The 8,920-nt window shown below is 39.3% G+C and overlaps 1 pseudogene; it reads left to right on the top strand.

Moving 5' to 3' along the window:
- The first annotated feature begins 1,964 nt into the window (after positions 1 to 1,964).
- On the top strand, positions 1,965 to 2,546 carry LOC132439298 (WASH complex subunit 3 pseudogene; annotated as a pseudogene).
- Positions 2,547 to 8,920: the final 6,374 nt, after the last annotated feature.

Raw genomic sequence — 8,920 nt, 5'->3', positions numbered from 1 at the left:
TAATGCACAGCAATCTCTGGCATTCCTATACAGTAATGATGAAAAATCTGAAAATGAAATTAAGCGAACACTCCCATTTACCACTGCAACAAAAAGAATAAAATATCTAGGAATAAACCTACCTAAGGAGACAAAAGACCTGTATGCCAGAAAATTATAAGACACTGATGAAAGAAATTAAAGATGATACAAATAGATGGAGAGATATACCATGTTCTTGGATTGGAAGAATCAAGATTGTGAAAATGACTCTACTATCCAAAGCAATCTACAGATTCAATGCAATCCCTATCAAACTACTACTGGCATATTTCACAGAACTAGAACAAAAAATTTCACAATTTGTATGGAAACACAAAATATCCTGAACAGCCAAAGCAATCTTGAGAACGAAAAATGGAGCTGGAGGAATCAGGCTCCCTGACTTCAGACTATACTACAAAGCTACAGTAATCAAGACAGTATGGTACTGGCACAAAAACAGAAATATAGATCAATGGAACAGGATAGAAAGCCCAGAGATAATCTCATGCACATATGGTCACCTTATCTTTGATAAAGGAGGAAAGAATATACAATGGAGAAAAAACAGCCTCTTCAATAAGTGGAGGAAAACATAGGCAGAACCCTCTATGACATAAATCACAGCAAGATTTTTGACCCACCTGCCAGAGAAAGGGAAATAAAAACAAAAATAAACAAATAGGACCTAATGAAACGTAAAAGCTTTTGCACAGCAAAGGAAACCATAAACAAGACCAAAAGACAACCCTCAGAATGGGAGAAAATATTTGCAAATGAAGCAACTGACAAAGGATTAATCTCCAAGATTTACAAGCAGCTCATGCAGCTCAATAACAAAAAAACAAACAACCTAATCCAAAAATGGGCAGAAGACCTGAATAGACATTTCTCCAAAGAAGATATACAGATTGCCAACAAACACATGAAAGAATGCTCAACATCATTAATCATTAGAGAAATGCAAATCAAAACTACAATGAGGTATCATCTCACACCAGTCAGAATGGCCATCATCAAAAAATCTTGAAACAATAAATGCTGGAGAGGGTGTGGAGAAAAGGGAACCCTCTTGTACTGTTGGTGGGAATGTAAATTGATACAGCCACTATGGAGAACAGTATGGAGGTTCCTTAAAAAACTACAAATAGAACTACCATACAACCCAGCAATCCCACTACTGGGCATATACCCTGATAAAACCATAATTCAAAAAGAGTCATGTACCAAAATGTTCATTGCAGGTCTATTTACCATAGCCCGGACATGGAAGCAACCTAAGTGTCCATCATCGGATGAATGGATAAAGAAGATGTGGCACATATATAAAATGGAATGTTACTCAGCCATAAAAAGAAACAAAATTGAGATATTTGTAGTGAGGTGGATGGACCTAGAGTCTGTCATACAGAGTGAAGTAAGTCAGAAAGAGAAAAACAAATACTGTATGCCAACACATATATATGGAATCTAAGAAGAAAAAAAAAAAGATCATGAAGAATCTATGGGTAAGATGGGAATAAAGACACAGACTTACTAGAGAATGGACTTGAGGATATGCGGAGGGGGAAGGGTAAGCTGGGACAAAGTGAGAGAGTGGCATGGACATATATACACTACCTAACGTAAAACAGATAGGTAGTGGGAAGCAGCCGCATAGCACAGGGAGATCAGCTCGGTGGTTTTTGACCACCTAGCGGGGTGGGATAGGGAGGGTGAGAGAGGGAGACACAAGAGGGAAGAGATTTGGGAACATACGTAAATGTATAACTGATTCACTTTGTTATAAAGCAGAAACTAACACACCATTGTAAAGTAATTATACTCCAATAAAGATGTTTAAAAAAAAAAAAAAAAAGCACTAGGATGCTATTACCGGGTTGGGCGGGCCCGGTCGGGGAGAGGTTTTTGGGTGAGCCTTGGGACCCCCGCCCGCTGAGGAGATGGATGAGGATGGGCTTCCTCTCACGGGGTCAGACATAGACCTGACTAAGTGGCCAACTATTCAACAGAAAAGAATGGTGGCATTTCTAAACCAATTATTGGTGTACACTGTACAGTTCCTCAACCCCTTTTCTACAGTTTGTGAGGAGAAACTGCAGACCTTTCTCTTCGTATCCAGCAAATTGAAACAACTCTCAATATTTTAGATGCAAAGTTGTCATCTATCCCTGGGTTAGATGATGTCATATTTGAAGTGTCGCCTATAAGTGTCACTAGGATCACAAATGAAACACATTCTGAAACCACTTCAGAGCAATCACAGAACAGTTTACAAGACTCTGGACCACGGGAAAGTGAAGTAACACCAGAAAAATATCTTAACTGTAGCCAAGGACATAAGATACACCAGATATCTCAAAATGGTTCAAGTGGGTGTTCCAGTGATGGCAATAAGAAACAAAATGATATCGGAAGGACTAGACCCAGATCTTCCTGAGAGGCCAGATGCCCCAGTGCCTGATGTAGAAGGTGAAAAAAATACAGAAGAAAGTTCAGACAGCGAATCTTCTTTTAGTGACTAAGCTTAATTTTTATAACAATTACATATACACGTGTTGGTACACATTTACATTCTATAAGAAAGAGAGCCTGAACTTTAACTCTTAGTCATAAAAGCATCAAATAGCTACATATCCACCACCAAGCTTCCTCTGTGAAAAAATAAATAAATAAAGCATTTATAATTAAAAACAATAAAAAGACTGACTTGTGATATAATCACTGATTGGAATCTTTAGGTTACACATTTCACCTATGGGATTGGACCAAACACAATCTAGATTTTTTATGCCTCTTTAGATACTACATTAAATTCAAGAAGCAGCCACTCACCTGTGTCAGTCCTGCCTCACCAGTCCTTTCCAGGCTTGCTTTCTTCTTCCTTCCCACTTAAGTCTCATGATGCATCATGACTGAGCGGGACATCCCAAACCAAGCAGTTTTTTCCTATTTGCAATAATACTGTGGACTCTCATCAGTTAAAAACAAAAACAAAAACACGCTTGGTCAAGTGTGCTCGTATATAACAGAACCACAAGGCTTCATTCCGTGTTATTACTTTTCACACCACGGGCCAAAGTGAGGATGGAAGATCTTGCCCTGCAACGAGGGCACTGGGAAGAAACTTCATTCAGAGGCATGAGAATCAGTAAGGAAGCTAATCTCCAATGGGCTGAGCCATGTCTGTATCTACAGTTTTCCTGCAGCCCTCTGGGTGCTGTATGAGCTGCTGGGTTTCAGATTACTCCGTGCTGGTATTTGGAAAACACTTCCTCTATATCCACTTGTTTAACAAAGTTAGTAGCAAATATCAGTTCTTTCCTCTGGGAGGGCTTAGGTGGCCTAACTTCCCCATGTACCACGTCAAGTACGGTGAAAATAGTAGGTTACACTATTTGTGTAACTCAGTAGTAAGGGCTGAAGCAGGATTTGTTGTGTGCTTTCAAAAGAATAACTCTTTTCCTTGTGTAAACTCTTTCCCACAACTATATTTGCAGTAGGGAACTGCAGGAACGTGCAATTTTTCTGTTTTAAACCATCTCCTATTTGTGGCTTACCTGGAGGAGGGCTGGAGGGGAGGGTGGTAGAGTGGAAAGAGGAGTGGTCATATCCATTAGGAGTCCTGGGTTGGAATTCTGACTTTACTACCCTACTGGCTATGTGACCTCGGTCATGGGACTTAACCTTCCCAGACCAAGGTTTCTGCATGATTTAAATGAACATGCTACCTTGAAGTATTTACATGTTTTAAATCATTTATTCCTTATAACACAGCAAATGTACCATCCATCACCACCTGTGTCTCCTCTGCTTTTGTAGCTCACTGTCCCCTACTTGTATCAAATGCTTCCCATCCTCTTATCCTACAGCCCGAACTCCCTTATAACATGTTGCATACAATTAAGAGGCTAAAAAGAAGAAACAATACTTACAATACATTTGAAAATACATCTAGCAATTGGGAATGCTATAGTAGGTAGACCAAATTACGTTCTGATTGTTTCTCTGCCATATTAAAAAAAAAAAAAAAAAAGATTTCAGTAGTTACCTATGTGCACACATCTGAATAATGCACATATTTATATTATATTTATACTGTAAAATTTTATTAATCATGTTCATGTGTATGTGTATGTGTATATACTTGTACAATACATATAAACACAGTTAGCAAAGTTATACAGTTTAAAAATTTTAAACATTTGAAATTTCGTGAATTAAATTGCAGGTACCATAATAGCAAAATGTTTTCATCTCAATATAAATATAAATTGATAAAAATGAGATGAAAATTGTCTTGCTCTAGAAAAGCTATCTTTAATTTACTAAAGATATTTAAGTATATACCATCAACAATTTTGAACTTTTCTATGAACTTTACATATTATATTAAACATAGAACTATTCATAATTATATAATTAGCATAATAAACAAATATATTTTAGATTTACTCCATATTTCTTGTAAGTTTTATTTAAAATAGCATTTTTTCTGACCATATATGTTCATTTTAGAAAAAATATAGAAAATATCCAAAGATATGAGAATTTTTAAAAACCTGACATTTTACAAGCTAGAAATAACCAGTGCTACTATATTTTAATCTCTCAGTCCGTCCCTATTTATTTTCTGTACGAGTTATTTTCATACCATGTGAAGTCTTAAATTCTGCTTTCTCTTGGCATCACATGAGACTTTTCTCAGGCCATTAAATATTCCTTAGAAAAATAGTTTTACCGGAAGCATTCTACTTTATCACATAGATAAATATAGATATATTATGATTTATTAATAAATTTATAAATACTGTTTACTGAATTCTTTTCAATGTTTACATTGGCAAGAAGCTTTTATCAAGATATCTATACATGCATCTATTGAAATATCTTAGTATTGTTCATAGAGTGGCTTCATTATCTAGATAACTTAAGCTTATTTTAAATATTTTAAAGCTTTCTTTACTGGTTCACTTTTCATGGAATACCTTATAAATACCTTTCATACCTTTTCATACTGTCATCTTCTTTAACAAAGAGTTTTGGCCACAGTTGAACATTCTTTGGGCCAAAGTCGTATTTCTAAATGTCATTGGTGTGGTTGATGGAAATTGAATGATGCTCTAAGGTTTGTAGAGTGAGGCGGCTGCCAGTCTCTGCTGCAGAAGTCCTCAGGCTAATCATGATGGTGAGGAAGGGGAGGATTGGTACTATTTTCTTATCTTTTATCTCTGCTATCAAGTGAGACTTCTTTCTTCTACCAGTATATCCAAACTACTTGGGCTCACGGGCCCAGCCGCTCCGCGGCATGTGGGATCCTCCCGGACCGGGGCACGAACCCATGTCCCCTGCATCGGCAGGCGGACTCTCAACCACTGCGCCAGCAGGGAAGCCCTCAAAGTACTTTTAAACTAACATTTGAATTACTGTCAGTTCTGCTATAAAACTTTTTTTCAAGATGTAAATATTTTTTCTAATGTGATTGATATATTAGGAAAAGATTTCAGGATAATGCAAATTTTGTGTTTGCTTATGTGTGATTTTGCCAATGAGAAACATTAGGTGAACACAGAAAACTATACCCAAATGAATTTAGCTGTGTAAAAATACACAGAACACGCACGCACACACACACACACACACACACCACGCAAACATCCACCAGTGATCTCCATTTGCCTCTGTGTTAAGAGCCACACCATCCAGTTAGTAGCACAACCTTCTGCCAGATTTCAGATCACTCCTTCTACCCCTTTAAAATAACCACAAGCTGTAAGTAGTCAGGGCTCACTTTCACAAGAAAATGTCAGGTCCTCTTCAAGATAAGTATTTTATTTGTGTATTTCTTAACCAATGAACAGTGTATATGTCTCTGAATGGCTGGTTCCTTTTCAGCTTTTGCAACCCAGCAGGACCCTATGGGGCTTTCCCAGAATAGACCCCCTCTTCCCATGTCTTCTACTTGCCTTTGTGTGTAGAAAAACTTTAGTCAAAGAATAAGTTTAATTTCTCACGTCAGAGACGTGAGAAAATGCAGAAAGAAAGGGAAACTGTGAAGCAAGACAAAATAGTAACAGTTCAGCCATTAAACAAAGTCAAGGACTTTTAGTGCCTTCTCAAGGGCTATAGATATTCTGAGCCACGTCCTTTGAGCTGTTTCGCAGATAATGAAACCTCCACCAGGTGGAAGAATTTAACTGTATGCTGCCCACAAGCACGTAGACCCCAGACCCATCAACCAGAAAGTTGATGTTGACTCCCGATTACCTCACCACCAACCAATCAGAAGAATGTCCACGAGCTGATCACATACCCCACAACCACCCTCCCTCACCCTGTTTTTAAAAACATTTACCTGAAAGCCTTCAGGGAGTTCAGGCCTTTTAGGCACTAGCTGCCTGGACTCCTTGCTTAGAGCCCTGCAATAAACACTGCACCTTCCTTCACAAGCTGGTGTCAGTAGATTAGCTTTACTGCACGCGGGCAAGTGGACCCAAGTTTGGTTCGGTAACATTTTCAGAGCTCAGAGAAGCCAGGGACCAACTCTCCCCTGTCCCATCCCCAGTTACTCTGCTCCCTATTATGTCTTTTTTTTTTTTTTTAACCTGTAAATATCCTAAAATATTTATTTAAGTAGGATACCATTGTATATGTTATCTTAAATTTTATTATTTGCCCCTATTAGAATATATGCCCATGAAGGCAGATATCAGCCTTGTTCACCGTTGTATTATCATCACCTAAAATGTTTGTACCACATATGGATTAATAATTATTTGTATTTTATAAACCAAAGATCCCTTCTCATGTATTTAACATGGAAACTATAACCGTTATTTCTTTATATATGTCCATCTGGAATTAATTTGGGATTCCCCCATTCTGAAAGTGTGAGCCTAACATGCATTTTCAAAATACTCTTAACCTCTAAGAAATAGGAAAACAAATTACATCATGATTCAGAAACCAAACTTAGGCCTTTGTTTTTCATGCTACTTGCTAGCCAGTTTTATTTTTTTCTAAACTGCAATTATTTCACTTAAATTAATATCTAAGAATAGCTCCCTGAATACAGCAGCTTGAGTGGCAACAGAGAGGAAGGGCAAGGACATGCTGATTCTTGACAAACGACCAACTGAACATGTAATTAGAGGTGCTAGCTAGGTAAGGGGAGTCGGACCAAGAGGCCACCTCAGAGGTCTTTGCTAAATGAAGTGGACTTGCTCACCACACTAAATTGAAAATCACACTAAACTGAAAAGGGCTGAGTTTCAGCAAACATTTATCTAGTGCCTCCTAATGGTGATGTCCAGTGCTGTCAGCTGGAGGCTGAAGGAGTGAAATGAAAAACAGAAGAGCATAGAATTCGGTGAGAAAGGTGTAAAAGGACATACGTAAACGTAATGCCACATTTTATTTATTTTTTAACATCTTTATTGGAGTATAATTGCTTTACAATGCTGTGTTAGTTTCTGCTTTATAACAAAGTGAATCAGCTATACATATACATATGTCCCCATATCTCTTCCCTCTTGCATCTCCCTCCCTCCCACCCTCCCTATCCTACCCCTCTGGGTGGTCACAAAGCATCGAGCTGATCTCCCTGTGCTATGCGGCTGCTTCCCACTAGCTATCTATTTTACATTTAATGCCCCATTTTAAATATGCGTTGTTTAAAGGGGGATACGTGAAAGAATGGCACCAAGAAAGGAACGCCGACTATTTAATAAGTGCCTTTGGGTTGAAGGAGATTTGTTGGGCTTGACGTGGGCAGACCTTGAGAGAGGTGCTGTGCCAGTCACCCGTCTGTGTTCTCAAGTCCACTTCCCACTCCTCTCCCACTCCTCCTTGTTCTACTTAGTAATTCAGAAAACTACATTTCCCAGGCTCCACTGCCCACTGGCTTGGGCTGGGAAACATTGGCTGGAGATGGGAGGCCTGGAGCAAGCTCCCCTTCCCCCTCTTCTCTGCTTGGGCAGCACTGCTGGCAATGGCCATGTCTCCTCTGTGGCTCCAGCTTCTGCCAGAAACATCCTCCCTGTCTTCAGCTTCCATCTGGTGGTCCTGAGTCCTGGGCTCTAGGGATCCCTTTGTCCTTCCAGCCCAGGGAAGATAGAGCCTTCCTCTTGATGCTCATCTTGGAGTCACTTCACCTTCCCCTATTTGGCATCTTGGCTCTTCAGTTACTCAAGCAACAAATTGCCTGAATTAAATCCCCTCTGTCTGAAATCCCTAGGAATGACTTTTGTTTGACTGCCTGTACCGTCAGTGACCCAGGAGATAAGCTGCTCTTGATGGAGAAAAGCAATATAGGCTCTGGCCTGGAAAATAATGATGCGTTGGAAGGAAGACTTAGTCTGTGGGAAAGGAAAGGTGAAAGGCCACCTAAAAAACAACAGAAATTCCAATTGCGTGCTGAGACCGTCCTAATGAGGCAATGCCATTCCAAGCCTGGCAGGTCTTTGAAAAGGTTAAGGAGGGTTTTGTGCCTGCACGAACGTTTCAGCCAAATACAAGGACAAAATGTTGACCAAGAAAAGATACCACAAGGCCAAAAGGATTTGGATCCAGTCCACCTCTTTATTTTCCACCAAGTTTAAATCAGCTATTTGGGACTCTTGGGAATGACTCACCCACTCAGAATACCAGAGCTGGAAGGTGTCCTTTTCCTTATAATTGTATGCATGAGGACACTAAAGCTTTGCTCAAGGTCACACAGCTGGTAGAGCTGGAAGGAGAACTCCAGTGTCCTGATTCCAGTATCAAAGCCATTATCACTCTAGCACTTGAGCTCTTTCCACTCCCCAAGTTTCAGTTCATTACATGCAGGTTTGGTCCTTCAGTAACTACAAGCTTCTGAACAAATTTGAATGTGTTTGTTCCATATCAATAATTTCTC

Source organism: Delphinus delphis, chromosome 16, assembly GCF_949987515.2.
Source record: "Delphinus delphis chromosome 16, mDelDel1.2, whole genome shotgun sequence".
NCBI classification, from domain to species: domain Eukaryota; kingdom Metazoa; phylum Chordata; class Mammalia; order Artiodactyla; family Delphinidae; genus Delphinus; species Delphinus delphis.
The sequence above is the reverse complement of the archived record's forward strand: the minus strand, read 5'-3'. Positions and strand labels throughout refer to the sequence as shown.